Source organism: Drosophila ananassae, chromosome 2R (genome assembly GCF_017639315.1).
Source record: "Drosophila ananassae strain 14024-0371.13 chromosome 2R, ASM1763931v2, whole genome shotgun sequence".
NCBI classification, from domain to species: Eukaryota; Metazoa; Arthropoda; class Insecta; order Diptera; family Drosophilidae; genus Drosophila; species Drosophila ananassae.
In genome coordinates, this window is record NC_057928.1 from 1,302,334 (window position 1) to 1,329,889 (window position 27,556).

The window sequence follows — 27,556 nt, forward strand, 5'->3', positions numbered from 1 at the left end:
AAAGCGAAAAGATGTGGAAGAGGCCTTTGTACTACAAAATGAATACCCTAAATGGATCGTGTTGGCCAAATGTCGAACTAAAATGGGTTAGGATAAAGTTTCTTAACTCTCTACTAGGAACGTTAAACTTGAAGTGTGTTAGTGTATGTTAGATGGCTGCTCAAATTACCATTAATAGGATTATGTAGAAACACGACATCCTGCATCGTTCTCCCGGTTTGTTACTGAAGGTAAGTTAACGCTTTATCTTTGCAACAATCTTCCTCGTACTTACTAATCTTACTATCTCAGATCTTTCCCAGCGATAGCCAGCCGTACATTTGGCGGCTGCACCCCTCGGTTGATTCGGCGACCGAAGCTAATGAGTAAATCTACTATTATAGGAGGGAAGGCAAGGATTATTTCCTAATTATGTCCTCTAATCGCGAAAATCAGGAAATTTTGGAACAGGTTCGAGGTGATCTTTCAGTACTCCGTATTGAGTGGAGATTATCTGTAGCAGGAGCAGCGGCTTCTTAAAAACGAAAATTGGGCTTACCGCTGGATTATATCAATCAAACCGGGTAAGTGCGCGTGTGGCTAACCACTATTAGAAAGGACTGCTGCTCGGGAGTTTTCCTGCTTGTAACGAAATGTGAGATGGCGTCTCTGGCGATATCGGATGAGAGAAGGGGGTTGCACGCGGTGTCCGGCCAGATCTCGTCGGCTAATGGGCGGGTTCTGAAACACCCCCTTCTCTCCCCTCGATGCTGCCTCCGGGAATCATAAATTATTTCGATAATATTGCGTGCGCGACCTCACGAACCGCGTAGGTCAAACTCAGGCTCCTGTGAACGGTGCGTATCAGGATCCTTCGGGGATCCTCAAGAATGTACATGGCCTAGGCTAGCGGCAGGGCGGTCGCAAATCAAACGCGGCGAACTATGTTTTCTCACTCCATTATAAACTTCATATTTATTCCTTAAAGAAAGACCTTAAACCTCTAAATAACATCCTTATTCTAGCTTCCTAAATGCTCTAATACTTCAACATAAATTCCTCGTTAATACGCTTAACAATAACTTATCACTAAAAATCCGCGAACTTGACGTGTATTCCATTCGATAGGATTGGCGGACGCGCGCTCTACTTAATTTTATAAGATTTTAATTGCTAGAAGTACTATACTATAAAGTCCGCGTATAGAAGTGGGCATAGATTGAAGATTACTCACTTTTTGTATCCGCGACGAGTCGTTGAAGCGCTTCCACTACTCGAAGCTGGAAGAGAAAATATGCAATTCGCGAGGACTCCTGCCTAACCCGTTAACAATGCCAACAACAATACATTCAGCCAGCAGCAGTGCTCTAACCAGAAATCTCCGGCCACTACTTCTTCTTCTCCGCTTTCGGCACCGTTAGACCATCAGCCGGACGAGTCTCTCCGCTCCCTCGATCAACAGAGCGCTTCTTGAAAACGTCGCAAGCGCCCTGTCCCTGCTTCCTATTCTATGGCCAACGGCTAGTCCCCGGCTGCTCCTCCGAATAACGGAACGCTCCTTGAAAGCGCCGCCAGCACTCCGTCCTTGGCTTCACTACTCCAGGATAACGCCTGCTGCACGGCGGCTCCTGTGAGGTTAGGGCCGAACCCTATCCGAATCTTCGGCGGAGAGCCTCTTAAAGCGTCGCGAACGCTCCTGCTGCTTCAGCTCAGGTCGGGCTCACTGTGTTCCCCGCTCCACACTTGGTTTCGATGACCCTCCTCAGCCCCGCCTCGCGGGCGGCCTGACGGCGAGATTTGCGCCGCAACTGTGACCCGCTCTGCTTCTTCTGGCCGAACGTTGCTCGCACCACGCCTCGCTGCCACTAGGGGTCTAGCTCGTACGCTGGTACCCTTGACCTAACGAAACGAAAACACCTACGTCAGGCTCGCACAACCATGACCTAGCCTTAAGACTCACCTCGCTTCTGCGACCCGCGACCTTCCTTGACTGAGCTGCACGTACACCGCCAAATGGCCGCTTGTGGCCTTCTTTTTCTATGACTGCTGGTCCTGCTCCAGCTCCTCCAGCACGATAATCCCTCAACGGGTAAAACTTCGCTGCAGCTCTTCGTGAATTTCTGGATGCTTCTCCTTGCTCGCCTGAACTTTGTTGTTCCGTGGTTAAATCCCTAAAAAAACGCTGCTCCCACGCGGTTTCCTAACCTCCGCTTTAAGATACCAGATCGGTACTACTACTAGATCGGTAGGGTCCTACTACGCGATCGGGCTGCCCGATAGGCTGATTCACCGCACCCCCCCAGGTTGCCCCCTCGGTCGAACTATCGCCGACGTTACAAAATGCCCCCTTCTCAAGAGCTAGAACAGGGTCTCAAACGTTCCTGTTTAGCTAAACCACGGAGGCGAGAACTACTGCTTCAAGTCTTTGGCATGATAGGTACCTATCGCTCGCCCTTGCATGTCCTCCAGCTCGTAAGTAGCCTTTCCTGTTCTCCTCCGAGCTCTAGCTTTAACATTAGCCCAAGCTTGGCATTATATCCTACAGCGAAGTTACTCTGCTTGAAGTTTCTCCTGAAGATCTCTTGGCCCTCTCGATATGTAACCTCTCTGGAACGCACATTATAAAGCCTTTCATTCTTCTCCGTCTGCCTCGCTAAGGCCTTCTGCGCTTGAGCGCGTGCCATTTCCAACGAGACCTCCTTGGACAGCCTGACTTCTTTGTCCTCCATGATACCTAGCTCTCTCATGAGCTTGTACGTTCCTCCTGATCCTACAAACTTTTGCCCAAACACCAAGTAATATGGGGACTCCCCGTGCCGGAATGGATCGAGGTCCTCAAAGCACAGCAGATCTCGCTGAGATGCTCGTCCCAATTTCATTGGTCTGCATTTACGAACGACCTTATGGCTTCGGCGAATGGACCGCTGTGAAAACCTGCGTCACCCTATTCTCGCGCATTAGCGTCCTAAATATTTCTCCTTTGAATTGCGTTCCATTATCTGAGAACACAGGCTCCGGAACTCCATACGTGTGGAACAACTCCTGCTTCATGTACTTCACCACTACATCCGCCGAAAGCTTCTTCACTGCCTTGAGAAACACGAATTTGGTGTAATGGTCTAAAGCGATGAATATCCCAATATTTCCACTCTTGGATCTCGGATACGGCCCCAGGAAATCCACATAAATTCGCTGAAAGAATCTCTGTGTTTCCGCTGGCCTTACCATCGCTGGCCTCACTTGATTAGGTACCTTGTTCATCTTACAGACCTCGCACTTGCCTACGTACTCTTTCACCTCATTAACTAAGCCTGGCCAGTAGTACATTTGACGAACTCTTTCCAGCGTCTTACGGACCCCTCCGTGCGCTGCTGTGGGACTGTCATGGGCCTCTCTTAGTATCTCGGGAATCATTCCCTTTGGCACCCATAACTTCCATGCGAAATTCTCCGCTAGTTCTAAAACCCGGACTTGCTTCGTCCGTAGGAAGCCCTTGCCATCCATGACCTGCTTTCTGAATGTGCCCTGCCACCGTCGTCAGAACCGCCAGATGCGACTCAAAGGTATCGGGGACGACCAGCAGATCATCCAAGTACACGAATACCTCATTACGCAACGAGGCCGGAATCACTTTATCCATGAGTCGAGTCATGGTCTGCGATGCATTCATTAGCCCGAAAGGCATAACTTTAAACTGGTACAATGGCTTCCCCGGGATCGTAAACGCGGTCTTGTCGCTCTGGGATATATCGCTCTGGGAAATCTGCTCAGAATCACATCAATTTGCGGAAGTGGTTAAGCGTCGCCCTGAAGCTATTCACTTTCTTGCAGTCCAGACATAACCGAACTTTTCCTGGCTTCTGTACCAATACAACTGGCGACGACCAGGCGCTTTGCAACTCCTCAATCACTCCTAATCTCATCATCCTATCGACCTCTCCGTAGAGCAGCTTCTCTACAGCTGGAGAAACCGGATAGTGCCTCTGATTGACCGCTTTCGTGTCCCCGACATCGATACTGTGGCTGATCAAATGCGTCTTGCCCAATCCTAACATGGCGAATGATGGAAATAGCTCTACCACTGTCTTCAGACTAACTTGCTGGGCAAGTTACAACTCCTGACTAACATAGGTTTCGCCGACTCGGAACTCCGATGGCAACAGCTCGAAACTCCTCCAGAAATCGATACCTAAATACAAATCCTGGCTCAAAGTGGGAACCAGGTAGAACATATGCGTCTTGCATTGAACTTTGAACTCCACCTCAGTCGTCAAATGACCTACCACCTGCTGTCGTTGCCCATCGGCAGTGCTTACAATCGTTCCTTTACGCTTGAAGTCAGCCCCGCTTTTTATGATCTTCCTCGCAAAACTCCCTCCGATACGGCTAATGGCTGCACCAGTATCCAGTAGCCCTAGCACTTCCTCTCCTAACAATCTGACTTCGCCGAAAGGACGTTTGTCTGAGGTTTTATGCCTTATCGTTTCTACCGCCTTCATTGACTGCCAATACTGCCTTAACCTATTAGTGTTCCTTGACCTATTCTTACTCTCTACCTTAGCTTTACTATACTCTTCACTGAGCTCACTTCTTACTTGTCCTTGTTCACACCTGACGGAACGCGCTGAGATTCCGGCGCATTCGCTCTTCCGTTTTTTAGACACTTAGGACACGATGGCTTGTAGACATTTGGCGCCCCGCACCCAAAAACTTTCCGCTTGCCCGCGCAGTCGTGGTACATGTAGCCCTCTCTTCTGCAATTCCAGCAGATAAGAGCCACTGCCTCCACTTCACCCGCTTCATCACTCGAAAACTCTTGGGCCTCTTCCCATTCCAAGTCGCTTCCTACTTCCGCTACTGATTTGTTGTAACTTCTGTCTTCCCGTCTCTGAGTTTCCCCATACGGCTTCTCTCCCCATCCTGGTTTGGAAGAGTCGCAGTCTCGTCGCACCTCCTCTAAGAATCGTTCACGGCGCCGACATATCTCCCGTAAGTGGCTTATCGAACGTATCGACACATTTAGCAACTCGTGGCAGATCTCGGACCTGAGATTCCTCCTTACCATCTCCATAAGCGTGGCATCGCTTAATGGAATACTCAGACCATCCATCAACTGTTCTATCGCCTCGTAAAACGTGTCAAAATCTTCTCTGTCGCGCTGCTTCCGATCTCTTATCGCCTCTCTTATGTCCTCATCCGACTTATCATCCCTGAATTGTTTCCTGAGCGCGTCGCATAAATCATTCCATCTCATTCCTCTATTCAACTTGTGAAAGCGCCAGTAAAATTCTCCCGCTTTCCCATCAAATAACAAACTAGCATTTCCGCATAGAGCTGAAAAGTTACTATCCAACGTCTGGTGCGTCAAAGCTTCTACCCGATAGATGAAATTATCGATGGTCATGCCGTCGGGATGTCCGCTAAAACGAATCTTCTAACTATTCAGGATCTGTCCCACTTTCTCCGGTCTATACCCAAAGTTGTGATCAGCCTGTTGCCTCACGCCATTTCCTAAATAGTCGCCCTGATCCCTGGTTTCAGTTTCATCACCATATATCCCACTACGTTGCTCGTAGCCTTCTGCTCTCTCTTCTCCTTCCCTCTCTGATTGCGCCCTTTGGTGGAACAGTCTGTCCATTTGCGCTGACAGTTGTTCCAGCAGCGTCGCCTGCATGGCGCTGATTGATTGGGACACAATCGAACTCAATTCCGCTGTGCTTCCTGCCGACTCTGCTTGAGAGCTCGCTTGGCTGGTCCCACAGGGTGAATCTGCTCTGCGAGTCAGCTGACTCGTGCTCGCGCCAGTCATGGCGCCGGCCGCCTGTGCTTTCTCGAAACACACTACCTTGCACGTCGGACACGACAACTTCGATTTAGCGTGTGTTGTTATACACGCTTTGTGGAACTCGTGTCCGCACTTGATCCTGGCTCTGCCGGTTGCCATTTCTTTGTTGCATAATGCGCAGACGGGCACCTTCACAGGTGTCGCTGCCCCCTTCTCTGCCTCTGCTGGGTTCATCCTTTCTTTTTTCTTTCTTGCTTAGCCAAAAAAAATACTCGCTTTTCAAATACCAAAACTCTAAAACTGAGCTTCGCCTCCGTTCTTAGTTTGCCAACCGCCATTGCACGCTGCCTAATGTCTTCTTCTTCTCGCCAACAAAACTCCCCTTCCCAACTGGCTCTCCCGTCCCTTCGCTCTTGTAGCAACTTGTTATCCGGTACTCGTGGCCATTGGGGTCCTGTTCCCTCCTGAAGTCCAATGCGAGAAACAGTCTTGCTAAACTCTACTCGAAACTCTCGCAATGGCTGCCGTGGCACTGTGGTCTGCTCTCTCTTATGAGTGTAGAATTCCAAGCGGTACCCGCGCCACTGCTGAGGATTTTGGTCTGGTTACTGCCATGCTACTGTAACCGGCCGAAAAGATTTGTCCGCAAAACATGGCTGCGTCTAACCATGCTAAAAACATGGCCCTCGTTGGGCGCCAGCTAAATTTATGATTAAGATAATTATAACTGTAACGAAATGTGAGATGGAATCTCTGGAGATATCGGATGAGAGGAGGGGGTTGCACGCGGTGTTCGGCCAGATCTCGTCGGCTAATGGGCGGGTTCTGAAACACCCCCTTCTCTCCCCTCGATGCTGCCTCCGGGAATCATAAATTATTTCGATAATGTTGCGTGCGCGACCTCACGAACCGCGTAGGTCAAACTCAGGCTTCTGTGAACGGTGCGTATCAGGATCCTTCGGGGATCCTCAAGAATGTACATGGCCTAGGCTAGCGGCAGGGCGGTCGCAAATCAAACGCGGCGAACTATGTTTTCTCACTCCATTATAAACTTCATATTTATTCCTTAAAGAAATACCTTAAACCTCTAAATAACATCCTTATTCTAGCTTCCTAAATGCTCTAATACTTCAACATAAATTCCTCCTTAATACGCTTAACAATAACTTATCACTAAAAATCCGCGAACTTGACGTGTATTCCATTCGATAGGATTGGCGGACGCGCGCTCTACTTAATTTTATAAGATTTTAATTGCTAGAAGTACTATACTATAAAGTCCGCGTATAGAAGTTGTTCGATTTTTACTTTCCTTCTTTTTCTGTTCAGTACATCAAGGTGGTTGACTGTCTAACTGGTGAAGCCTCCTGGGCCGGAACTCGGAAAACGGGGGAAAATATTGATCGGAGAATTCCGCATCACTTCAGCTGGCTTGGCATAGATTGAAGATTACTCACTTTTTGTATCCGCGACGAGTCGTTGAAGCGCTTCCACTACTCGAAGCTGGAAGAGAAAATATGCAATTCGCGAGGACTCCTGCCTAACCCGTTAACAATGCCAACAACAATACATTCAGCCAGCAGCAGTGCTCTAACCAGAAATCTCCGGCCACTACTTCTTCTTCTCCGCTTTCGGCACCGTTAGACCATCAGCCGGACGAGTCTCTCCGCTCCCTCGATCAACAGAGCGCTTCTTGAAAACGTCGCAAGCGCCCTGTCCCTGCTTCCTATTCTATGGCCAACGGCTAGTCCCCGGCTGCTCCTCCGAATAACGGAACGCTCCTTGAAAGCGCCGCCTTGAAACTCCGTCCTTGGCTTCACTACTCCAGGATAACGCCTGCTGCACGGCGGCTCCTGTGAGGTTAGGGCCGAACCCTATCCGAATCTTCGGCGGAGCGCCCCTTAAAGCGTCGCGAACGCTCCTGCTGCTTCAGCTCAGGTCGGGCTCACTGTGTTCCCCGCTCCACACTTGGTTTCGATGACCCTCCTCAGCCCCACCTCGCGGGCGGCCTGACGGCGAGATTTGCGCCGCAACTGTGACCCGCTCTGCTTCTTCTGGCCGAACGTTGCTCGCACCACGCCTCGCTGCCACTAGGGGTCTAGCTCGTACGCTGGTACCCTTGACCTAACGAAACGAAAACACCTACGTCAGGCTCGCACAACCATGACCTAGCCTTAAGACTCACCTCGCTTCTGCGACCCGCGACCTTCCTTGACTGAGCTGCACGTACACCGCCAAATGGCCGCTTGTGGCCTTCTTTTTCTATGACAGCTGGTCCTGCTCCAGCTCCTCCAGCACGATAATCCCTCAACGGGTAAAACTTCGCTGCAGCTCTTCGTGAATTTCTGGATGCTTCTCCTTGCTCGCCTGAACTTTGTTGTTCCGTGGTTAAATCCCTAAAAAAACGCTGCTCCCACGCGGTTTCCTAACCTCCGCTTTAAGATACCAGATCGGTACTACTACTAGATCGGTAGGGTCCTACTACGCGATCGGGCTGCCCGATAGGCTGATTCACCGCACCCCCCCAGGTTGCCCCCTCGGTCGAACTATCGCCGACGTTACAAAATGCCCCCTTCTCAAGAGCTAGAACAGGGTCTCAAACGTTCCTGTTTAGCTAAACCACGGAGACGAGAACTACTGCTTCAAGTCTTTGGCATGATAGGTACCTATCGCTCGCCCTTGCATGTCCTCCAGCTCGTAAGTAGCCTTTCCTGTTCTCCTCCGAGCTCTAGCTTTAACATTAGCCCAAGCTTGGCATTATATCCTACAGCGAAGTTACTCTGCTTGAAGTTTCTCCTGAAGATCTCTTGGCCCTCTCTCAAGTAATATGGGGACTCCCCGTGCCGGAATGGATCGAGGTCCTCAAAGCACAGCAGATCTCGCTGAGATGCTCGTCCCAATTTCATTGGTCTGCATTTACGAACGACCTTATGGCTTCGGCGAATGGACCGCTGTGAAAACCTGCGTCACCCTATTCTCGCGCATTAGCGTCCTAAATATTTCTCCTTTGAATTGCGTTCCATTATCTGAGAACACAGGCTCCGGAACTCCATACGTGTGGAACAACTCCTGCTTCATGTACTTCACCACTACATCCGCCGAAAGCTTCTTCACTGCCTTGAGAAACACGAATTTGGTGTAATGGTCTAAAGCGATGAATATCCCAATATTTCCACTCTTGGATCTCGGATACGGCCCCAGGAAATCCACATAAATTCGCTGAAAGAATCTCTGTGTTTCCGCTGGCCTTCCCATCGCTGGCCTCACTTTATTAGGTACCTTGTTCATCTTACAGACCTCGCACTTGCCTACGTACTCTTTCACCTCATTAACTAAGCCTGGCCAGTAGTACATTTGACGAACTCTTTCCAGCGTCTTACGGACCCCTCCGTGCGCTGCTGTGGGACTGTCATGGGCCTCTCTTAGTATCTCGGGAATCATTCCCTTTGGCACCCATAACTTCCATGCGAAATTCTCCGCTAGTTCTAAAACCCGGACTTGCTTCGTCCGTAGGAAGCCCTTGCCATCCATGACCTGCTTTCTGAATGTGCCCTGCCACCGTCGTCAGAACCGCCAGATGCGACTCAAAGGTATCGGGGACGACCAGCAGATCATCCAAGTACACGAATACCTCATTACGCAACGAGGCCGGAATCACTTTATCCATGAGTCGAGTCATGGTCTGCGATGCATTCATTAGCCCGAAAGGCATAACTTTAAACTGGTACAATGGCTTCCCCGGGATCGTAAACGCGGTCTTGTCGCTCTGGGATATATCGCTCTGGGAAATCTGCTCAGAATCACATCAATTTGCGGAAGTGGTTAAGCGTCGCCCTGAAGCTATTCACTTTCTTGCAGTCCAGACATAACCGAACTTTTCCTGGCTTCTGTACCAATACAACTGGCGACGACCAGGCGCTTTGCGACTCCTCAATCACTCCTAATCTCATCATCCTATCGACCTCTCCGTAGAGCAGCTTCTCTTCCGCTGGAGAAACCGGATAGTGCCTCTGATTGACCGCTTTCGTGTCCCCGACATCGATACTGTGGCTGATCAAATGCGTCTTGCCCAATCGATACAGAAATCGATACCTAAATACAAATCCTGGCTCAAAGTGGGAACCAGGTAGAACATATGCGTCTTGCATTGATCTTTGAACTCCACCTCAGTCGTCAAATGACCTACCACCTGCTGTCGTTGCCCATCGGCAGTGCTTACAATCGTTCCATTACGCTTGAAGTCAGCCCCGCTTTTTATGATCTTCCTCGCAAAACTCCCTCCGATATAGCTAATGGCTGCACCAGTATCCAGTAGCCCTAGCACTTCCTCTCCTAACAATCTGACTTCGCCGAAAGGACGTTTGTCTGAGGTTTTATGCCTTATCGTTTCTACCGCCTTCATTGACTGCCAATACTGCCTTAACCTATTAGTGTTCCTTGACCTATTCTTACTCTCTACCTTAGCTTTACTATACTCTTCACTGAGCTCACTTCTTACTTGTCCTTGTTCACACCTGACGGAACGCGCTGAGATGGACGATCCGGCGCATTCGCTCTTCCGTTTTTTAGACACTTAGGACACGATGGCTTGTAGACATTTGGCGCCCCGCACCCAAAAACTTTCCGCTTGCCCGCGCAGTCGTGGTACCTGTGGCCCTCTCTTCTGCAATTCCAGCAGATAAGAGCCACTGCCTCCACTTCACCCGCTTCATCACTCGAAAACTCTTGGGCCTCTTCCCATTCCAAGTCGCTTCCTACTTCCGCTACTGATTTGTTGTAACTTCTGTGTGAGCTTCTGTCTTCCCGTCTCTGAGTTTCCCCATACGGCTTCTCTCCCCATCCTGGTTTGGAAGAGTCGCAGTCTCGTCGCACCTCCTCTAAGAATCGTTCACGGCGCCGACATATCTCCCGTAAGTGGCTTATCGAACATATCGACACATTTAGCAACTCGTGGCGGATCTCGGACCTGAGATTCCTCCTTACCATCTCCATAAGCGTGGCATCGCTTAATGGAATACTCAGACCATCCATCAACTGTTCTATCGCCTCGTAAAACGTGTCAAAATCTTCTCTGTCGCGCTGCTTCCGATCTCTTATCGCCTCTCTTATGTCCTCATCCGACTTATCATCCCTGAATTGTTTCCTGAGCGCGTCGCATAAATCATTCCATCTCATTCCTCTATTCAACTTGTGAAAGCGCCAGTAAAATTCTCCCGCTTTCCCATCAAATAACAAACTAGCATTTCCGCATAGAGCTGAAAAGTTACTATCCAACGTCTGGTGCGTCAAAGCTTCTACCCGATAGATGAAATTATCGATGGTCATGCCGTCGGGATGTCCGCTAAAACGAATCTTCTAACTATTCAGGATCTGTCCCACTTTCTCCGGTCTATACCCAAAGTTGTGATCAGCCTGTTGCCTCACGCCATTTCCTAAATAGTCGCCCGGATCCCTGGTTTCAGTTTCATCACCATATATCCCACTACGTTGCTCGTAGCCTTCTGCTCTCTCTTCTCCTTCCCTCTCTGATTGCGCCCTTTGGTGGAACAGTCTGTCCATTTGCGCTGACAGTTGCTCCAGCAGCGTTGCCTGCATGGCGCTGATTGATTGGGACACAATCGAACTCAATTCCGCTGTGCTTCCTGCCGACTCTGCTTGAGAGCTCGCTTGGCTGGTCCCACAGGGTGAATCTGCTCTGCGAGTCAGCTGACTCGTGCTCGCGCCAGTCATGGCGCCGGCCGCCTGTGCTTTCTCGAAACACACTACCTTGCACGTCGGACACGACAACTTCGATTTAGCGTGTGTTGTTATACACGCTTTGTGGAACTCGTGTCCGCACTTGATCCTGGCTCTGCCGGTTGCCATTTCTTTGTTGCATAATGCGCAGACGGGCACCTTCACAGGTGTCGCTGCCCCCTTCTCTGCCTCTGCTGGGTTCATCCTTTCTTTTTTCTTTCTTGCTTAGCCAAAAAAAATACTCGCTTTTCAAATACCAAAACTCTAAAACTGAGCTTCGCCTCCGTTCTTAGTTTGCCAACCGCCATTGCACGCTGCCTAATGTCTTCTTCTTCTCGCCAACAAAACTCCCCTTCCCAGCTGGCTCTCCCGTCCCTTCGCTCTTGTAGCAACTTGTTATCCGGTACTCGTGGCCATTGGGGTCCTGTTCCCTCCTGAAGTCCAATGCGAGAAACAGTCTTGCTAAACTCTACTCGAAACTCTCGCAATGGCTGCCGTGGCACTGTGGTCTGCTCTCTCTTATGAGTGTAGAATTCCAAGCGGTACCCGCGCCACTGCTGAGGATTTTGGTCTGGTTACTGCCATGCTACTGTAACCGGCCGAAAAGATTTGTCCGCAAAACATGGCTGCGTCTAACCATGCTAAAAACATGGCCCTCGTTGGGCGCCAGATAAATTTATGATTAAGATAATTATAACTGTAACGAAATGTGAGATGGAATCTCTGGAGATATCGGATGAGAGGAGGGGGTTGCACGCGGTGTTCGGCCAGATCTCGTCGGCTAATGGGCGGGTTCTGAAACACCCCCTTCTCTCCCCTCGATGCTGCCTCCGGGAATCATAAATTATTTCGATAATGTTGCGTGCGCGACCTCACGAACCGCGTAGGTCAAACTCAGGCTCCTGTAAACGGTGCGTATCAGGATCCTTCGGGGATCCTCAAGAATGTACATGGCCTAGGCTAGCGGCAGGGCGGTCGCAAATCAAACGCGGCGAACTATGTTTTCTCACTCCATTATAAACTTCATATTTATTCCTTAAAGAAAGACCTTAAACCTCTAAATAACATCCTTATTCTAGCTTCCTAAATGCCCTAATACTTCAACATACATTCCTCCTTAATACGCTTAACAATAACTTATCACTAAAAATCCGCGAACTTGACGTGTATTCAATTCGATAGGATTGGCGGACGCGCGCTCTGTCTAACTGGTGAAGCCTTCTGGGCCGGAACTCGGAAAACGGGGGAAAATATTGATCGGAGAATTCCGCATCACTTCAGCTGGCTTGGCATAGATTGAAGATTACTCACTTTTTGTATCCGCGACGAGTCGTTGAAGCGCTTCCACTACTCGAGGCTGGAAGAGAAAATATGCAATTCGCGAGGACTCCTGCCTAACCCGTTAACAATGCCAACAACAATACATTCAGCCAGCAGCAGTGCTCTAACTAGAAATCTTCGGCCACTACTTCTTCTTCTCCGCGGCTTTCTTCTTTCACGGCGACTCCTCCGATCGACGGGGTGCTCCTTAAAAGCGCCGCCAGCACTCCGTCCTTGGCTTCACTACTCCAGGATGACGCCTGCTGCACGGCGGCGCCTGTGAGGTTAGGGCCGAACCCTATCCGAATCTCCGGCGGAGCGCCCCTTTAAGCGTCGCGAACGCTCCAGCTGCTTCAGCTCAGGTCGGGCTCACTGTGTTCCCCGCTCCACACTTGGTTTCGATGACCCTCCTCAGCCCCGCCTCGCGGGCGGCCTGACGGCGAGATTTGCGCCGCAACTGTGACCCGCTCTGCTTCTTCTGGCCGAACGTTGCTCGCACCACGCCTCGCTGCCACTAGGGGTCTAGCTCGTACGCTGGTACCCTTGACCTAACGAAACGAAAACACCTACGTCAGGCTCGCACAACCATGACCTAGCCTTAAGACACACCTCGCTTCTGCGACCCGCGACCTTCCTTGACTGAGCTGCACGTACACCGCCAAATGGCCGCTTGTGGCCTTCTTTTTCTATGACTGCTGGTCCTGCTCCAGCTCCTCCAGCACGATAATCCCTCAACGGGTAAAACTTCGCTGCAGCTCTTCGTGAATTTCTGGATGCTTCTCCTTGCTCGCCTGAACTTTCTTGTTCCGTGGTTAAATCATTAAAAGAACGCTGCTCCCACGCGGTTTCCTAACCTCCGCTTTAAGCTTGTTACCAGATCGGTAAAGCCCTCCACGAAACGCTGGATAGGGTCCTACTACGCGATCGGGCTGCCCCATAGGCTGATTCACCGCACCCCCCCGGGTTGCCACCCCGGTCGAACTATCGCCGACGTTACATACTTGACTCGCTGCAACCCCAGGTCAACAAGCACACCTATTTGGGACTCACGCTCGAAAGCCGCCTGACTTTTAAGTCCGGGTTGAATAGGAGGCAGAAGATTGTTGTATGTAAGGAGCAACCAAAATTGATTTGCCAGTATTTAATATTATTTTTTAACCCTATTAACCCTAGAGTATTATTATTTTGGCCAAAAGTGAGCAACGCAGTAGAGGAGCCTCCGACCCTATAAAGTATATACATTTTTGATCAGGATCACCTCCTGAGTCGATATGAGCATGTCCGTCTGTCTGTCTGTCGGTTTCTACGCAAACTAGTCACTCAGTTTTAGAGCTATAGAATTATTTTGTTTGCAGGCAGTATATAATTCGGAACGGCCGGAATCGGGCGGCTATATCGTATAGTTGCCATATAATTGTTTTATCGGAAATGCCATAAAAATGATGTTTTTTAAATTATAGAGTTTTTAGTTTCCCCACATGTTAAATTTGGCCAAGTATTTTATGTAAAAAATTTCATAAGGATCGGCCGACTATATTCTATAGCTGTCATAGAACAGCTTGACCAACAGACTTGGTCCATCTTTGAAGACAGATTCCATTTTAGGCAATCTAATCCGATCTGCCAAATTTTATAAGGACCGGCCGACTATATCCTATACCTGATGCTATGTAACTGAACGATCGGAAACGGCACAACCTTTCTATTTTTAAGGATGCTTGGGGCTGTTTCCAAAATTTTTATTAGAAACTTGATTCGATGATGAAATTTTTATAAGGATCGGCCAATTATATACGATCCGATATATATATAATAATATAAGCTGCTACCTAACTGCAAGGATATATCAACTTCGGCTCCGCCCGAAGTTAGCTTTCCTTTCTTGTTTCTCTTCATCCTTACAGTAGTAGTTGTGGGGTGAATTCTTTAGCCTATCATGTGTTCTCACTAGCCGTTCCACGTGATGCGGCTAGAAGATCTAGAAGACGTTGCAGGATGTTCCTTTCTTTGAGGTCAACTAGTACTCCAGACAATAGTATAGGTCTGACTATGGCCGTATGCCCTATCGTTTTGTTCAGATGAAAGGGGCTATAGAAGCCAGTTTAGATTTTTGTCTAGCACTCCCCCTAGGGTTTTGGCGTTATTGCTGAAGAAATGCTTTTGGTTGTTTAGTTTTGGTGAGACGATATATCTCCTAACGAAAAGAACTAGCACTGCTTTTGCGCTTTTACTCCCAGGCCGTTACTGCTTGTCCAGTTGGTTGGGTTTGTAGTTTTGCGCTCATGAGATCACAAAATGACAGAACATTTTTGTGTGCAACTTCGTCCGCGTACGCCAATAATTTGCAGCCCTCTCTTCCATCTTACTTGAAATCGCATTGACAGTTATGTTCCATAGGAGAGGGAAGGGGACACCCTCTGGCGGGATTCCGCTGCAAATCGGCCCTTATAAGGGATGATGTGCCTAGTCAAGACTTAACTATCCTGCAGGTAAGCAGTTGATCAATGAGTCCCGCTAAGTAGCTAACTACCTCAAGAGGCAAAGCGTCGGTTATAGTATTTGAAAGAATATTGTTGAAGGCCGTCTATGTCTAAAAAGTCGACGAAGGCGATTCCCTTCAGAAAGATTTTTCTTTTTCTATCTTAGAGTGGAGCGCTCGAAGGACAGTTTCTTTAGACCTGTTCCTATTTTGGACATGTTGTGTATTGAACACAAGGGTTAGGCTAAGATCTTTGACAAAGGCCTATTTTAGGGATACTTTTTATGGTCTTAAGCAAAAGAGATGACAGACTGATTGGTCTAAGTCTAAAGTAAAGTTTTGGTGTCGTATGCAACGGCTTTCTGGCTTTGTAAGGTTTGAAGCTGTGTAATGCATAGTATAATGTATATATTCCTAGTTATTTATGGTCAAAATTTAGCTAAAAGTTCATGGGGGACGCTTGGAGCGAAAGGAGCATTAGTTTCTAAAAAGTTTGCCTTTAAAACGCTGGAGTAATCAGAAATTTTAAAGGGGGTTCAAATGACTAATTATTCGGAGTATACTCTTTTTTCTCCTTGTCTATCTTGTTCCCTAGTTCTCTAAGTCAGCATTCTCTAAGCCTAAGGTTTGGGCGTTCCATTTCAATACCCATCAAGCACCCATTTCCCAATAAGGGGAAATGCTGAAAGATGCAAAAATGGGTTTTAATGTATTTCCTAGTCTGTACTGATTTTAGAAGTAGTAGTCTATACTGATGGGAACAAGAGGGTCATTAAAAAAAAAAGGGTGGAATGTCCGGTGTTGTTAAGGCTTCACTGTTATGTTTCTTTAACTTAATAGACTAAATATATAGTCTAGTATCGCCTGTTCCATACCAGCAAATTCTTGATTGAAAAAGTTGAGAAAGGCTTTTAGGATTTCATTTGGATGGATTCTAAGATCGCCATTGATACATAGAGATGTGCTCTCTGAACTTTTCCTAACTTATTTCGATTTGATTTCTTTTTGAGGTCTGGTCACCATACTAGCACGCCAAACAGTACGGGTCAGACTATGGTAGCGTAAATTCAGCTTACAATGCAGGGGTATATGCCCCATATGATTTCTATTGCTTTTTTTTTCTTATTGCCTACAGCTCCCCTCTTCAATCTTACATAGAATCGAATTGACAGCTATGTTCTATAGAAGAGGCAGGGGGACTCCTCCCTACGGTGTTCCTCTGCAGGCGGCTCTTGCTAGGAAAGATGTGCCTAGTGACTAAACAGAAATATATATTTTTAAATAAAACTTGTTGTATCCTTCCAAGCTTTACTAAATGCAGATGCTTAAGTAAGCTGGGTAAATCAAATTTGTTTGGAAGCGCTTTCGGACGTCAACAAATTATGTCCACTCCAATAAATTAGTGAAAGTGGAGTGACGCTTAATATAACCATGCTGGCATGGTGACAATTTAGAGATACCTCTATAGTTGGCAGTATCGGATTTCCCCTTTTTTATGCAAAGGAATTATGAAAGATCCCTTCTACGTAAGGAAGTGCGAAATTTGTTCAGATAATGAAATGTTCAGGGTCTGGCGAAAAAGCGGGCTTAACTCTTTGAAAATCAGACATCAAACTATTTTCAGAAAATAATGATAATCATAAAAATAAGATTGAATGTTTGAATATTTCTATTGAAATTGAATTGAACTTTTTGTTATTAAAACATTCCTCGTTAAGCACGTTTAAGTCTTATCGAGCTGCTCAATATCAGCCAATTTTTGTTTTTTATTATTTTTAAGCCTATGTGAATTGGTTTTAAGCTGGAGAGGCGCATTGTGTAAAAGGGGCGGATATTTCTTTGGCATTACCGAACACAACCAGTGATCATGTTAAGGTGGGTCGTGGCAAAATATCTCTAGGATGAAGCTCTTTCTCAACTAAGGCGCGGTTGTCTTTTTTGAGGATTGTCCGCCCATAAAACGGAAACCTTCTAGAAAACAAACCCGGAAGGAGTGGCTGGAATTCCGGTCACTGTTCTCCATAACGATGAACACAATCCCAATTTTTATGTCGGGTGGAGAAGCTTCAGCGGCTGCGGTTCTGTCTTCGTGAGTTGACCTTGGAGATTGTGCATTCGTTGGATTTGTAGAACAAGAACTATGACGTTGCCTTGGAGCTGCTTAACAAGGGTTCAGTAATCGCCGGCTGATTTTTCACGCATCGGCGACAAGGCCTCGCGACCTTTCGGATAAAATTAATTCGCAGTGATGTTGCAGAAGGTTGATGGAACAAAGTAATTCAGATGCTCGGACAACAGCCATTTTCCTCAAGCATGGAGCACATGCCATTTTCCAACGACGCCATAATCTCCAAATCCTACGGTAGGACGATGTAGACCCTTTATGAGTACTAAATTGTCGGCTGCAGCTTGCATGGTCTGTGATGGCCATTTCTAAATGATAATATCCTGCGTTAAGTTTTTAAGTTCTCTCGCTACACCTAAATGATCAGGCAAAGTTATCAGGATTTGGTCACTTATATTGGCAATATCCCAAGGCTTTCGTATTCAGCGAGGCAGTTTTCGTTCAGCGTCCACTGCTGTTATTATCTCGTCACCAAGAATCGTTTTGATGATGTGGTGCTGCTAGCCACTGGAAATATTCTAACCCGGAAACGCGTTGGAGTTCTACTACCATGCCGAGAGCCGAGTTCAATTCTAACTTTCAAGTACATGAAATGCAAATGAAATTTTAATGGCTGTCCCAGTCATCCAACCAAAAATAAAATGTAAAATGTACCGTTGTGTAAGTAGCAGTGCATTTTGAGATTTAAAGATTTCCTTCTGGATGAGCAGCAAACCATCAAATTGGATACTTATTACGAAAGTCGGCTTCCTATCTGTCTGTGCGAGGGATGCGTCAATTGGCCAAGGACGAGGTCGTAGATGTGCCAGTGGAAGCCTATATTGCAAGGAAATTTTTTTGTCGAGGATCTTATTATTGGTGGCAATACATAGGAGAAGGTTGTGAGCATGTTGGGCGAATTTCAATGCTCCTGTCTAAAGGCTAGTTTCGGCTGCGGAAGTGGTGAAACGTATGGGCTGACTTGCCTGAAGATCGGCAGTCTTATTTTATCTTTGATGATGATAATAACTTCACGAAAACATTAAGACTGGGTAGGAATTTTTTCTGATTTGCTGCTGCTTTCCTTTTCTTTAGTCCACGTCAAAGCCGTCCCTATGCTCAGTTTTGTCATCAATATCGCGGTTGTACGATCCACTTGGTGTTGTTGGCCGCGTCATTAAGACTGAGCAGAAGCTCCTTAGCAAGACTTTAGCACACTTTACCACACGCTTTGCACACGAAGTGGAAGGAGATCTTCGGGAGTTTTAGTCGCATCCAACGTGCACCATTTCCAAGGCTGCCTTTTACTTCTGGAGCTCTCGTTGAGATTTGTGGCTTCTGTGACGCCAGCATTGAAGCCTACGGAAGGGCAGGAAGCCAACTCCTATGTTGAAAGTCTCGTGTAACTCCTCTTGAGACGTTAACTTTACCGAAGATAGAGCTTGCTGGAGCTGAATTATTGGCGAGAATGTCAGAGGTGCTCAGTCTAGGAGCTTACAAAGTGAAAAATATTTGTTGATAAGTCTCAGCAGCTGCGTTATCCAGGATTCGAGATGAGCCACTAGTTCGGCTGTAATAAGGGTATGGCTGACGCCTCCAGCTAGTTGTCTTCGTTATCCCCTTTTTTAGACCGGTTCGGAGTGGATGGAAGGCTCAAGATTTCATCCCTAGATTACAATGGTCTTCACCCAATAACCTTGCCAAGCAGCCATCCGGTAACGCAAACCATAATTACTAACTTTTATGAGCAGAACCTTTTTTCTGGGCCTCGATCGTTATTGGCGATGATATGTTCTCAGTATTGGGGGGAACTTGCTTAAGGCGATACAAAAATACATGAGGTACTTTTGCATAAAGCCGTGTTTGATGGAGCATGAAATGGCCGATATTCCAAAAGTGGGTGTGTAAGGTTATAGGTCTTCGATGTAACTGACATCGATTTTTGTGGTCTCTTCTTGTATTAGTCGGAGGTTTTATACAAGGTCATATAAAGTGTTACATTAGCGTTTTTACCGTCCTCTTAGAGCTGGTGAGGAATTTGTCTACCGTCCCCTTTCTGTATGCACTAAGGCGATTTATTTTTACCAGAAAGAAGCCTCGACAGATTTGGTCGGACAATGCCAGCAATTTCGTTGGATCTGAGAGCCGTACTAGATTTTTGTTCCAAAGAACTGAAGTTTATCCCTCCCCGCTCTCCTCCATTGGGCGGCTTGTGGGAAGCTGCTGTTCAAGAGCAAAGTACGCTTGCAGTCAGAATCTAATTTATCATATTTCAGCGGTGATTAATTCGAGCTCGTTAGTCCCTATCTCTGAGAACCTCTCTCCATCTCTCTGCGATTATTTTGCCTCTTTTCCCGTCACGCGCTCCCCTGCATTCGATCACCCACTTGCATCTTCCATCATGCACAAGAGTGCCTCGCGGTAGCTCCACAGCATCAAGCGTCGGACCGATTGACTGGCAATGATTGTGTTAAAATATTTATTGTAGTACAATATTTTGTCAATTTCAGTAATAGGAACATCAGCAGTTTTCATTGTTTTTCTGGGTTGAGGTGCTGCATCCATCGTCTAGCTTCATATTGAAATGGCTTGGAGTTCCGTATTTTTTATACCCGTGCAGAGGGTATTATAATTTTGGTCAAAAGTCTGCAACGCAGTGAAGGAGACATCTCCGACCCTATAAAGTATATTCATATAATATAATCATGTCCGTCGGTCTGTCTGTTTCTACGCAAACTAGTCGCTCAGTTTTAAAGCTATCGAGTTGAAACTTTGCACACATCCTTATTTTCCTTGCAGGTAGTATATAAGTCGGAACGGCCGGGATCGGTCGACTATATCCTATAGCTGCCACATAACCAATTTATCGGAAATGCCATAACTTTTGTGTTTTTTAAGTTAGAAGGTTTTCTACATATGGTATATTTGGCCAAAATATCTTATCTACAAATTTCATAAGGATCGGCTGACTAAATCCTATAGCTTTCATAGAACGATCGGAGTTGGCATAACTTTGGTGTTTTTAGAGTTGGAAAGATGGGACTTGATACAGATTCTATTTTGGAAAATAATAATCCGATTTGCCGAATTTCATAAGGATCGGCCGATCCTATAGCCGCCATAGACCTGAACGATTGGAAATGACACAACCTTAACTGCAAGGGTATATCAACTTTGGCTCCGCCCGAAGTTAGCTTTCCTTACTTGATTTTTTTTATACCAAGATGAAGATACTTATCAGTATTATTAGGATCATTGAAATGGATAATTTGGCGGATGGGTATGAACTTAAGAGATGAAACCTCGTTATTGAAGATAGTGTGGTTAGGGTACGGTGGGTTAAAGCCGACAGTGTGGGTGAGCCCGACCTCCCCTAATATTAGTGTTATCGTGTAGAGCGGCGAAAATAATCAAAATGGTGGCATGACAGCATTCTGTTAGTCAACATTGAGATACTCAAACGACAACAGATTGTTTCGGCAATTTTGACTTTAACTTTTGTGCATATTTAACTGCAGGATATTTATTTTCTTCAAAGTGATCGCATAAAAAAATTAAGTGGATTTAGATTTAGATTTGACATTCCTGCGATGATCACTCGGGCAGTTGAAATCGGTGCAACGGAAGTAAATATAATGACTGGATTCCGTGCAACTGGTATTTGGCCAGTAGAACCAGACAAGATATCGACTTTATGCCAAGCTTAACAAAAGATTTTATTTTATGCTATTTTCCTTTTTTATACCCTTGCAGAGGGTATTATAATTTTGGTCAAAAGTGTGCAACGCAGTGAAGGAGAAATCTCCGACCCTATAAAGTATATATATTCTTGATCAGGATCACCTCCTGAGTCGATATGAGCATGTCCGTCTGTCCGTCGGTCCGTCTGTCCGTCTGTCTGTTTCTACGCAAACTAGTCTCTCAGTTTTAAAGCTATCGAGTTGAAACTTTGCACACACCCTTCTTTCTTTTGCAGGCAATATATAAGTCGGAACGCCCGGGATCGGTCGACTATATCCTATAGCTGCCATATAACTGATTGATCGGAAATACCATAACTTTGGTGTTTTTTAGGTTGGAGGGTTGAGACTTTCCACACATATTTGACCAAAATATCTTGTGTACAAAATTTCATAAGGATCGGCCGACTATATCCTATAGCTGTCATAGAACGATCGAAATTGGCATAACTTTGTTGTTTTTTAAGTTAGAAAGATGGGATTTGGTACAGATTCTATTTTGGGAAAAACAATCTGAATTTCATAAGGATCGGCCAACTATATCCTATAGCTGTCATATAACTGATTGATCGGAAATGCTATAACTTCGTTGTTTTTCAAGTTAGAAGGGAGTTTCAATGGATTCCTCTTTTGGCAAAATAATTCGATATGCCAAATTTCATAAGTATCGGCTGACTATATACGATCCGCTATATATCTAATAATATAAGATGCGTGGCGCCACCTAGCGGACTGCGACTCAACTGCAAGGGTATATCAACTTCGGCTCCGCCCGAAGTTAGCTTTCCTTTCTTGTTTTTATTATATTATCTTTTGTTACCATTATATACATTCATTACATAACATTAAATAATTTACCATTGCAAAACCATTATATTTGGGTTATATCTGTACTAAATCAACCAAAAATAATGGTTGATAAATAATAAATGGCGGTCGGGTTTACCCCATCATTTTTGAAAATAGCAAAAATGAACTTTTTTGTAAAATGCTTGTATCTCAAAATTTTTCAAAGGTATGAATAAAATGCTATACATATAAAGACTATGCATTGCGAAAGAGTCTAACCTTTAATTTGGTATATATATCCGATGTAAAATAGGCATTTTAAAGCCAAAACCATTTACTAGGTCGGATTTTCCCCACCTTACCCTAATTATTGCTGCCTTTACCCATTTACAGTAAAATTGTTTAGCTCAGGTGTCTGTAAAAGAATATTTTTTCTTAATTTCACAATCAAATTAGGTTCAATTTCATCTTTCTCGTTTGTCTAAAATATATTCAATTTCATCGTATACTAAAATATAAAATACAACTGTTTATTAAGCTTAAGTTTATGGCTCTTTTTGCTGCGCAACTGATTTGACTTCGGTGATACTGTAATACCTACATATTAATATACATATCCACGTGTTGGAAACTAGGTTCGAACTAGATTCTCTCGGCATCAAGTTCGCATCAAGTTTTTATTACGATACTTTATTTACTATACCCTTTTAAAGAGTATTATAATGTTGAACCAGTTTTGAACCTATCGGCTTAAAACATTACACATATCCTTTTTTTTTATTTTCAGGTAGTATATAAGTCGAAACGGGATCTGTTCACTACATCCTATAGATGCTCTTCAGTTACCGAGCGTTTTCGGAAGCTTTAATTAATATTAGGCTTAAATAAAAAAAAACTCTGCGAGAGACATAAAGATTCAAGAAAAGATAATCGTATTCAATAAATTATTGCCGGCCAAACTTTCCGACGGTTGCTTGACCCGACAGATGATCGAAATGCCATAACTTTGGTGTTTTTTTAGTGAGAATAAGGACTTTGTAAATATTTCATTGTGAGTAAACTTATCCAATCTGCAAAATTTTATAAGGATCGACCGACTTTATCATATAGCTGGCACATAACTGAACGATTGGAAATGACACAACCTTGCTTTTTTAAAGACGCTTGGAGCTGTTTGCAACATTTTAATTAGAAAATTGATTTGATAGTGAAATTCTCATAAGGACTACTATATCTTATAGCTGCCAAATAACTAAACGATCGAAAAAGACCAACCTTGCTATTTTTATAGTTGCCTCGGGCTGTTTTAAACATTTTTATAAGAAATATAAAACAAATAAGAAGGAATATAAGAAATTAGATTAATATAATACAAATTAAGAAATCTTGTTTTTTTTTTTTAATTATATGAATTTATTTTATAATGTAACCTCAATTTGAAGTCTTTCATATTTGATGATTGGGTAGGCGTTATTATTAGATTTTCGTCCGTAGAGCGTTATGCGACCACTACGTCAAACTTGAACTCGTGGGCGTAACGGTATGTCCCGGAGGCGTAGTCAAAGAATGTATAAAAGTTCTGACTAAATTTACCTGGGTTAAGGGTTTAGCAGTGGCTTGCTGTGGTCAGGCAGAGCTTGATGTGAGATACTTGAAGTCCTGGTTGGTTATCTTGAAGTATAGGTGGTGGTGGTGGTTGGTAAAGGTTTCGGCTGATTAGGTATCAGCAATACATGACGCAGGTTAGGTAAGGAGGGTTCTACTTGTGGACCGTTTCACGGGAGCAACACTCGACTTTATTTGCTACACTGTCTTTATTTTGGACCAAGTGATCTTTTATAAGATCAGATAATTACATAAGTTGGCTTACATAATTACATAAGTGGCTTAACTATGGTTAGCTGGTAAGTTCTGGGTCTACTGACTCAGATCGCATGGAATTGGGTTTCTGCTCAGCTCGCTAGATTTGCGTGCTCCGGTCCGTCGGTCATTCGTACCGCTGATATTGCTGATTTCTGCTTCTGGCGCCGTCTATTAGAGCTGGGTTATTAGGTCTTGGCACTAGGTGCCAACATCAGATTTGGATGGGTGGTTTCATCGATCCATTTGGCGAATTCTGATGCTTCCTCTATGGGACTGGATATATTTCCGAATCAACTGAACGAATTTCGTATTTCAGTAGGAATAGTGCCAAAAACAGTCAAGCTTATGTTGATTCTACGGGCTGTGCAACCATGGGAAATAATCAGCGTACCAGTTTTATTTATGTAGACTGTTATGCTATTAATATTTTTTAATAGCGGACGAATAAATAAACGATTTCACATTTCAATTTCCAATGTTTTATTTTGGGGTTAAATCTAACCCTAAACTTGCAGCCGCTCAAATCAGTGCCAAATATACAAGTAAATGAATGCTTAGCAATAGAAACTCAGAACAATGTATTTGTTTATCATTTCTCTGGCAACTGGCGAGGCGGGGAAACGCACACAAATGCAATATTAGCTAAAAATATGAGCTAAAAAAGCTCCCAATAAGCGCATGCGCTACAAATACCAGTAAAGCGCATGCGAACAGGGGAGTAATAAACAAAAACAGAACTGCTGAATTATTTTAAATAGCTTTGCCTACAACAGAATAGAATCCTTGAGGGGCAGCAGCTGTCTTAAGTATGCCACACGGTTCACTTCGTCACGCTCAGGAACCAGCTCCAGTATCCTGACCAGAGGCCACTTCATTGGGGGCATATTTCTCATCTTTCATACAGGGCAAGGGGTGCGCCATTTGGAACGCTGCTGAAACAGCGTAAGATACTCCTCCTTCCAACGCGGCCAGAAAACTTGCTGCAAGAAGGATACTTTCTGCCACCCATTCAGACGGTTGAAGTTTAGGGCAGTAAGATCCGGTTCGATGAACGTTGAGGGTGGTCCGCCATTTAGAAAATGAGCCGGAGTTAGCACATCTAGGTCCACAGGATTTTCTGAAATCGACACAAGGGGTCTAGAATTTATTCCTCGAAGCCAAGAACTGTAGGACTAACTGTCCTATATTTCGCCGTCTATACTGTTGCTTCCCACAGACCGCCAAAATGGGGAGAGCGGGGAGGAATAAACCGCTGCTCGATAGATTCCGACACGCAAAAATCGTACAGAGAAATCTACTAATACTGGCTGAGGAATCTTTGCTTCAACTCGATCAGCTCATTCTTGGCACCCAAAAAATTGGTAGCATTATCTAACCATATCTGTCTGGGATTACGTCGCGTACAAATATACCGTTGGAGCGCACACAGAACCGAAGCTGTGGAAAGGTCCTTGACTAACTCCAAATGGATCGGACGAAAGATCAGCCATTGAAATGCTCCAGTAGACGTGGCTTGGGGGAAGTGGGAAAACAGCGTATGCATTTGTTTAAAACTCTTGAAACGGTCTTTTTTCCCCCAATGGTCCCGTATTGCAAGTTCTTTTCATGAAAGTGAGTCACTATACTGGGTCACTGGGAAAAATGATCGGATGACGTCCATCAAAATCCTGTGAGAGTTCCGCAATCGCCCGTCAACATGAAGCGAACCAGCATTATCCACAAAAGGAAAAAGCGGGCTTGAGGGTGGAATCAATCTGCGCGATTTTAGTAAGCTTATCTCTTCCTTAACCTTGGTAAACTGGAGGAAGTTTGCAGTTGGAAGGTTCCTTTGGAGGAACCTTGGTAAACTGCAACAGCAGATAGGTTCTTCCTTGGAGATCCTGGACAGAAATCCCTTCGTGACGAATGCGGTGGCAAAATTGGTAAATGTAGGCGAACACTCTATGTAGGGCGGGAAACGAGTTTGCAAACTTTGACAATGCGGCGATATCCCTGGGTGGAGCCGAAGCCAATAAACTCCTGGCGCGAAGTTCGATGGTTGCCTTTTCAGTCACAATAGCGATGGGTCAATCATGTTTGAAACCACGAATAAATGGAGGGCCCTGGGACCAAAACTGGGAGTTCAATAGCTCAGTGGTAAGAGAACCTCTTAATCTACTGGGGTTGGGTTGAATTCAGTATGAACATAACGCCATTTCATTGCCTTGATGAGCTCCTGTATGGAAGAGACGCGATTAGAAACAAACACGTGAAATCGAGCAAGTTTATCTTGAATCCAGGATAGGGCAACCGAGGAGTCACACCAACAATAATAATCTCCTATATATGTCTCCAAGATCAGCAACTTCAGCCATCGGTCTTGCTAGTAACTCAGCTCCAGATAGTTCCAGCTTCTGTATTGTCTGAGTGTTTATGGGTGCCACTCGACTCTTTGAGCATAACAGCCGACAATCAGACCCTGACAATATATATACGCAAGCTCCATACGCATCCAAGCTAGCGTCGCAGAATCCGTGGACCTCCAACCTTTCTTGGCAGTGAATGACTAAACGAGGAAACTTAATTTGCTGAGTTTGGTCAAAACTGGAATAGAATTGCAACCACTCGGAGAGAAGGGATTGAGGAAGGCTTTCATCCCATGAAAAATTTTCTCGGCACAGCTTCTGCAATAATATCTTTGCCCTGGTGACGACAGAACCTACCAAGCCCATCGGGTCATTAAACCGAGCGACGGAAGATAGTATAGATCTCCTGGTTGGTTTGGCGGTGGGCTGAAGAGCTTCAAAGGAAAACAGCAAAAGGATCGCATGCTAATCCAAGAGTGTTTATGAACGGACTGCCATCGTCAAATTTTAAGTATGACTCTCTATCACCTTCGGGTACTCCATCAAAAACGTCTGGGATGTTGGAGCACCATTTCCTTAATTAAAACAGACCCTTGTTCAACAGGCTCGATGTCTGAGCTATTATCTCAATCGCTTCAGTCTTCGTTGGGGCACCAGATATGAGATCGTCCACATAAAAGTACAGAAGAGCCAACGGGGAAACCGGCACCTTCATCCTTAGCCAGCTGGTGCATTAAGCGAACAGATGGAAAAGACGCTGATTTTGTGCCATAAGTCACGGTGTCGAGCTTAAAAACCTTCACGTCATCATGGATAGAATCTCTCCAGAGGATGTACTGCAGCCTTTCCTATCATCCGGAAAGACCCATACGCAGCGGTACATCTTGAAAATATCTCCAGTTAAAGCTACAAGGTGAGACCGAAACCGAAGCAAGGTATGGAAAAGCTTAGGTTGAATCACGGGTTCGGACATCGGGACCTCATGGAGGGAATAACCAGAGGATGTAGCAGCCGAACACAACACTCAGCTTAGTAGTGAAGTCTTCCTTCAGGACGCTGTGATGGTAAAGGAAATACTGGCAACCTCGCAATTCCTGCGGCACCAGAGAAATGTAACCGAGATCCAAGTTTTCGTTGATGAACGACGTATATGGGGTCCTTAAATTGGGATGACGATCAAGCTTGCGCTCAAGCGAATGGAACCGTCGCAAGGCGTGTGCGTAGGATTTTCCTAACAGCTCTACTGTGCTTGATTGGAAGACAAACTGAATAAGCACCTGATTCAAGACGGAGTGGCCTGAACGATAGGCGCAGTGCAGGATTCCAGTTCCCATAATTGGTGGAGAAGATAATCGAGGCGATAGTCAAAAGGGTTTGCGGAGTCAGCAGGAATCATCTTACATGGGGCGGCCAAAC

At 45.6% G+C, this 27,556-nt stretch overlaps 1 protein-coding gene across 1 annotated transcript in view; it reads right to left on the reverse strand.

Annotated features, from left to right (window-relative positions):
* The window catches only part of LOC26514674 (piezo-type mechanosensitive ion channel component), a 437,306-nt gene that overhangs the window by 282,771 nt on the left and 126,979 nt on the right, over positions 1-27,556 (reverse strand). The window lies entirely within an intron of this gene.